The sequence below is a fragment of the Pseudorca crassidens genome, chromosome 7 (genome assembly GCF_039906515.1).
Source record: "Pseudorca crassidens isolate mPseCra1 chromosome 7, mPseCra1.hap1, whole genome shotgun sequence".
NCBI classification, from domain to species: Eukaryota; Metazoa; Chordata; class Mammalia; order Artiodactyla; family Delphinidae; genus Pseudorca; species Pseudorca crassidens.
The window spans coordinates 57,977,485-57,983,484 of record NC_090302.1 but is presented as its reverse complement, the minus strand read 5'-3'; positions in this window follow the sequence as shown (position 1 = coordinate 57,983,484).

The following is a 6,000-nucleotide window of genomic DNA, read 5'->3' as shown; positions in this document are numbered from 1 at the left end:
ATGTTCAATGACTGAAATCACGACCATGGCCTGTTACTTAAAGGTACAATCCATGTATCTGTAGCTCTGCTATAAAGGTCCAAATTCCTTATGTGTGTGTGTGCACGTGCGCGGCGTGTGTACGTGTGTGTGTGTGTGAGAGAGAGAGAGAAAGAAAGAAAGAAAGAAAGAAAGAAAGAAAGAAAGAAAGAGAGACAGGGAGGGAGGGAGGGAGGGAGAGGGAGAGGGAGAGAGAACGTTCATGTGTGTGCTATGGGGCACGGAGGAAAGAGGTATCACACTTCACTTGACATAGTAACTACCAAGTGTCACTCAGAATAAATAAAGTACTAGATGGCAAATTTTCTCCCCAGGCATGCATGCATAGTTAAACTCATAGAATGTTAATGTCTACTGAGCATTTATTGTATATAAGCCTCAGTTCTGAAAGTTCTATACATGTGTTAGTTAATTAAATCTTTACCACAGCCCTACTATTAGGTGCTATTGCTATCTCCATTTTACAGATGAGGAAATTGATACTTAGGAAGTTTTAAGCAGCTTGCTTAGGGTCACACCACTAGTAAGTGGCAGAGCCAGGACTGAAGTCACCTCTCTGTGGCTCTAGAATGGATGGTCATCCAGACAGTAAGTGGCAGAGTTGAAATTCAAACCCAGGTCTTTTGACTCCAAAACTCACGCTTTTAACCAGATTTTACAGCCTTGGTATTTAGAAGACAATGAAAGAAATATTACATCTGCAGATGATATGTGGAAGCTGAACCCAAGAGCAAATACACTCATATACCTATGCAATAAAACAAGCAAAAAACAAAATAAATGTCCTCCTCCTAATTTATGATGCTCAAAAGGCAAGGAAGTGTCTTGTCCCATAGGTATTCTCTCCTTTTCTCTACCTTAGCTCAATGGGACCCACGCTCCAGATTCTTGGGTCCCTCCGGAAGATTCAGCTTTGTGCTTTGTTTCCTCAATAGCTGAAACAACAGGAGTGTTCTCCTGCCTCCTTCACAATCTCAGATCTGATCTACCAAATAATCCAAAATCAGCAGAAGGAAGGAGAGAAGAGAAGGAGGCCTCTGTCTCCCAATCTTTTCCAAGGGCTGCTGTTTTTTTTCTCCTCAAGAGGAACAACAGTAAAAGCGAAGCAAACAAAGACAACTCCCACTTCTGCAAATCCCCAGGAAATTCCTTTTTCCAGAGTTCTCAGTCACTAATTTGGCTAACACTGCTGCTGGTAACAGACCCAATGAATCCTCCATAACTGATGTGAGTTGCATAGGGAAAAGACTGGGAGGAACTCTTCACTTCTCTTCTGTAACAGCGAACAGCAGAAATGAAAGAGGCAGGGGATTTTGCAAAATGCCAACTGCCTAGAATTAAGAACAAGAGCTCTCCTTGCCAGACCTAACCTATGCTGGCCATCATGAAATGGTATATACTGTCATTTTATAGCAATTTGATAATCAATAGCTTATTATAGTTCTTAAGATCACATATTTTGCTGTGTGTGTGTTAGTGTGTGTGTGTGCAGTAGAAGGAGTGAAAGACAGCTGGACAGCCACAAATGAGAACAAAAGAGTTGCTGTTATTGTTAGTTCTCCTCAGAATGACCCTTCTGTCTGGAAGAACAATGTCCTACGATCTTTGGCTACCCACGCTTTACACCATCCATATCACCCTGCAGCAGCAACAGATTGATGTGTATTTTCGCTGTCCCCAGAGTGGTCCTCTAATCCTTCATCGGCCACTCCAGCACAACTGCACAGAAGCCATAGCAGGGATAGTCAGGGTGCATACAATGGATTCCAATCTATCCATCACTTAAACTACAGTCTAGGACATCAAAAGGTCAAAAAAACAAAACAAAAAACTTTAAAATCAAGAGATGCTTTTGTCCATTCCAGGTCAAGGAAAATCACCATACAATCTGGCTTCATTCTTTGCCTTTAGTATAGTTTCCCACTTTTCAGTAGATAAAATTTAATGTCTGTGTGTGAACATTCAGTAACGAAATAGTAGTGGACGGGATGGTAAGCATTTTTAAACTGCATTTGAGGAAGAGCAGCTTCTACCTACCACAAGCTTTGGATTCTATTATTAACTCTTCTGATTGGGCATCGTGGAAATAGGGCTTAGTCTAATTAACTTTAATGGATTTGGGGGAATTTAACCTTAGTTCATGGGCTCTCAAATGTATACTTAAGGATAAGTGAGTAAACAGAAAAAATATTTAGGGACTCAACTACTTTTGAGGCAAGCTAATGAACATGCATCATGTAAGGGACTGGTCCTATTCCTTTAAAAGATCAAAGATGACAGAGCCAAAGATCCCACCCTCAAGCTGCTTATAATCTAGTATAGAAGGGTAAAAGGCTACACATATGATGGAGTCATCTCTAATTCTGTATTTGAGGCCACTGTTCCTAAGTTTAAATTCTCCAATCCCACATTTATCGCCACTAGAATCAAAAGAGTCAATGCTAGAAATTGAAAGGCCATTATACCTTGGAATTATAGGAACAGGAAGGAGAAAGGAAGGACACTGCAGGCAGAGAAAGCATGCTGGAGTCAAAGGGATTACTAAAATGCTCCATATGAAGCATTAAGAGGGTGCACCTGGTACTTAGGTTTGTGGCTTCTTCAATAACAGTCTACGGTTAAATATAACCTAAAAGGAACGATGAAAAACAAAGGGAAAAGCTCTCTCTACAAAAGAATAATGCACTCTAAAAATTCTTAGGCATCTTCTCCTCATACTTCTAAGAAACAAGTCTTTGCAGTTACAATTTGAGTTTAACTTTTTGAATGTGAAAAGCAATTCCATATGTGTATATACTTTTTGCAGCCTGTGTGATTTAGCAAAAAACAGGCAAATCTATTGCTTTCATACTTATATTAGAAATGCCAGATGCATAACCACAATTTAGATTTGATTTTTTTCAGCTCAAACAATAGTGTTCCTTTAAGCAAAATTGGCTTGACTTTGAGAGTGAATGCGAAAACTTAATGTTTTGAAATCTTGCAGAATAATTTGTTGGCAGCTCAAGATCTTGTTTTGCCAAGTTTTACTCCAAAATAATTTTCTTACTCAGAGCTGATACAGGGAATGGCAATTCTCACTTGACTGTATGGCAGTTACACAACTGAGCCAACTGGCACGCTGGAAGAGGGAGGACATCTTAGACTCAGGGAAGAGGCCTGGTTATTTCACTGATGGGGACACAGAGGCCCAAAGAGTACAAACTTGCGCTATTAACTAGTATAAAAGGCAGGACTAGTAATATGTTCGAGATGATGAGCTTTCAAAAATACTGCCCGAAAAAGACAAAATTAAAGAGAACTCTGGGAAAATGGTGGCTTGAGACATTCCACACACTTTCATTCAGTGCTCCAACTCCAACTCAGCCTCTTCTTGTGGGCCAATAGTCAGGGATGAGCCAAGACCTGTTACCCTACTCTCTCCCCTTTGCGTCAGTACTCTAGGGCTCAGTACAAAAGCCCAAGGAAAGGATCTGAAAGCAGGCCTCCCTAAGGAGAAAGTCCATTTGAGCTCTCCTGGACTTCAGGGTCTCCCTGACCCTAAGAATCTGCAGAGGAGGAGAACATTTGGGTTTACTCAACTCTACCTCTGAGATTCAGAGAACGCAAAGAGCAAAGATGCTCTGTCTTCACTCACCGAGAGAGGAGAGATGGACAGTCTGCTGTACGTTCAGCGAGCCATAGTGCAGAGACGGATGCTCCCTCCATTTACTCTCTGAAGCATTTCCATGGAAGCTGTCCTGATTAGCAGACACAGAAAAATGGCATCCCATTAAAAGGGCAAATAAGGGCTTCCCTGGTGGTGCAGTGGTTGAGAGTCCACCTGCCGGTGCAGGGGACACGGGTTCGTGCCCCAGTCCGGGAAGATCCCACATGCCGCAGAGCGGCTGGGCCCGTGAGCCACGGCCGCTGAGCCTGCGCGTCCAGAGCCTGTGCTCCGCAATGGGAGAGACCACAACAGTGAGAGACCTGCGTACCGCAAAAAAAAAAAAAAAGGCAAATAAGCCAGAGAGCAGAATAAACAAAAATCAAAATAGACTAGCAAAGAAATAGAGATGCTTCTTTTAAAATTACATTTAAAAGAAGTAAAAGAACATGTACAGAAATCCAAATATAGCACCCAGCACAGTTCCTGGCACTAAAACCACGATTTTTTTAAATTTAAAAATTGAATAGATGAAGTGAAAGAGAAAGTTAGTACTACAGAGGCTTAAGCTGGTGGCTTAGGAGATCAGGTTGAAAACTACATTAAATCATAGAGGGAAAAAAAGAGAAAAACTATATAGAAAATGAGGGAAAATATACACATTTTGGAAGAGATTCATGAGAAAAATAGAAGTTCTAGAATAAGAAAAAGATGCAAATGGAGACAAAAATTAAACAAATGATTGATGAAATTTTCTGTGAGCTGAAGAAGACCTGGGCCCGCAGATTTAAAAAGCTCATCAATTTCGAGATAGTACCTACACCTAGGTGTGTCCTTATCAAATAACTGAACTCCAATGATGAAGACAAATAAATATTTAATGCAGCCAGATAGAAACAAGTAACTTACAACAACAACAACAAAAAGAATTAGATTAGTAATGAATTTGTACAATTCCAAAATCTTGAGGTGGCGGGATAGTATCTACAGATGCTTTCAAATAAAGGACTGGATATGTGATAAGACATCATTCCCCAGCAGTCTATAAGAATGTTATTCAAAGAGATTTTTTTCACTCATATACTCCATCTGAGGAAACACTTAAGAAAAGACTCAAACCGGAGAATAATAAATCTGAGCCTCATGATAGCTGGAACAGAAGAAGAGGTAAAGCTGCTGAGCAAAGAACTTCGTAACAGATTTATAATGAAATATAATTGAATAATAATAGCCTATCTGGAAATTTTTACACTAAAGGATAAACAAGAATTTGTAAAATAAAACAGGCAAAATGCGTGGAAAATTCTGATAATTGTATGAAACTCTAAGTATTAAATTGTTTTAGAAGGAGTTCGGATGGAGAGAGAAGAGTAAAATAACAGCATTCCAGAAGTCTCATATGATATGCAGATGGGGGGAAGTTAGCGAGCAAGTGAAAATATTCTAGAGGTCTTGCCTTATTGGGAGGAGGGAGAGAAGCAGCAGAGGAATTAAGAACCGTAATAGGGAGTTATGACCTTGTTTTCCTATAGTTTAAAATAAATATGCATATAAATATGAGTAGGAGGACAAATAAGGTAACCATTAATGACAGTTAAATTACAGTAGAACTCCTTAGGTGAAAAGGGGAAAGAAGCAATTGATAGTTAATAAAACCAGACAAACATAAGGAAAAAGAAAAAAAACAGAAAGCATAAAGTAATAAAGTGTCAATAGTATGTATAAAATCAACTATATCATGATGCAAACATAAAAGAATTTATTTTTCCAATAAAGACTAGGGAATATTAGACTGGAGTAAGAAACCAAAGCCAAGCTATCTACTATTTATCACAAACACAGTTAAAAATGAAGTGATAAAGTTTGAAAATAAAGGGACAAAGACTAGGTGAATATAAATAAAAACAGAGTAGAAGGGGCAATATCAAACTAAGACTAAATTTAAAATCCCTAAATAGAACAAAAAAAAAAGGAGAGAAATTACAGAATATTAAAAGGTATAATTTATGAGGCAAGAAAAACAATCAAAACCCTGTAAATAACAACACTAAAGTTAAAGAAATAAAACAAAACCTATAGCAATTCTAGGAGAACTGATTAAAAGATAAATGATGGTAGTTTATTTCTATTTCTATTTTTCAAACTCAGATCTAGAAGAGGAAATATTAATAACAACATAGAGAAATTAATAATATATTCAATCAATTTTATTTAATAGGCCTATTGAATCTTCTATTTTGGGAATAGAGAATACTTTTGTTACATTCAATAGAAATATATAAAAATCAATCACATATTTGGATATGAATGAGACT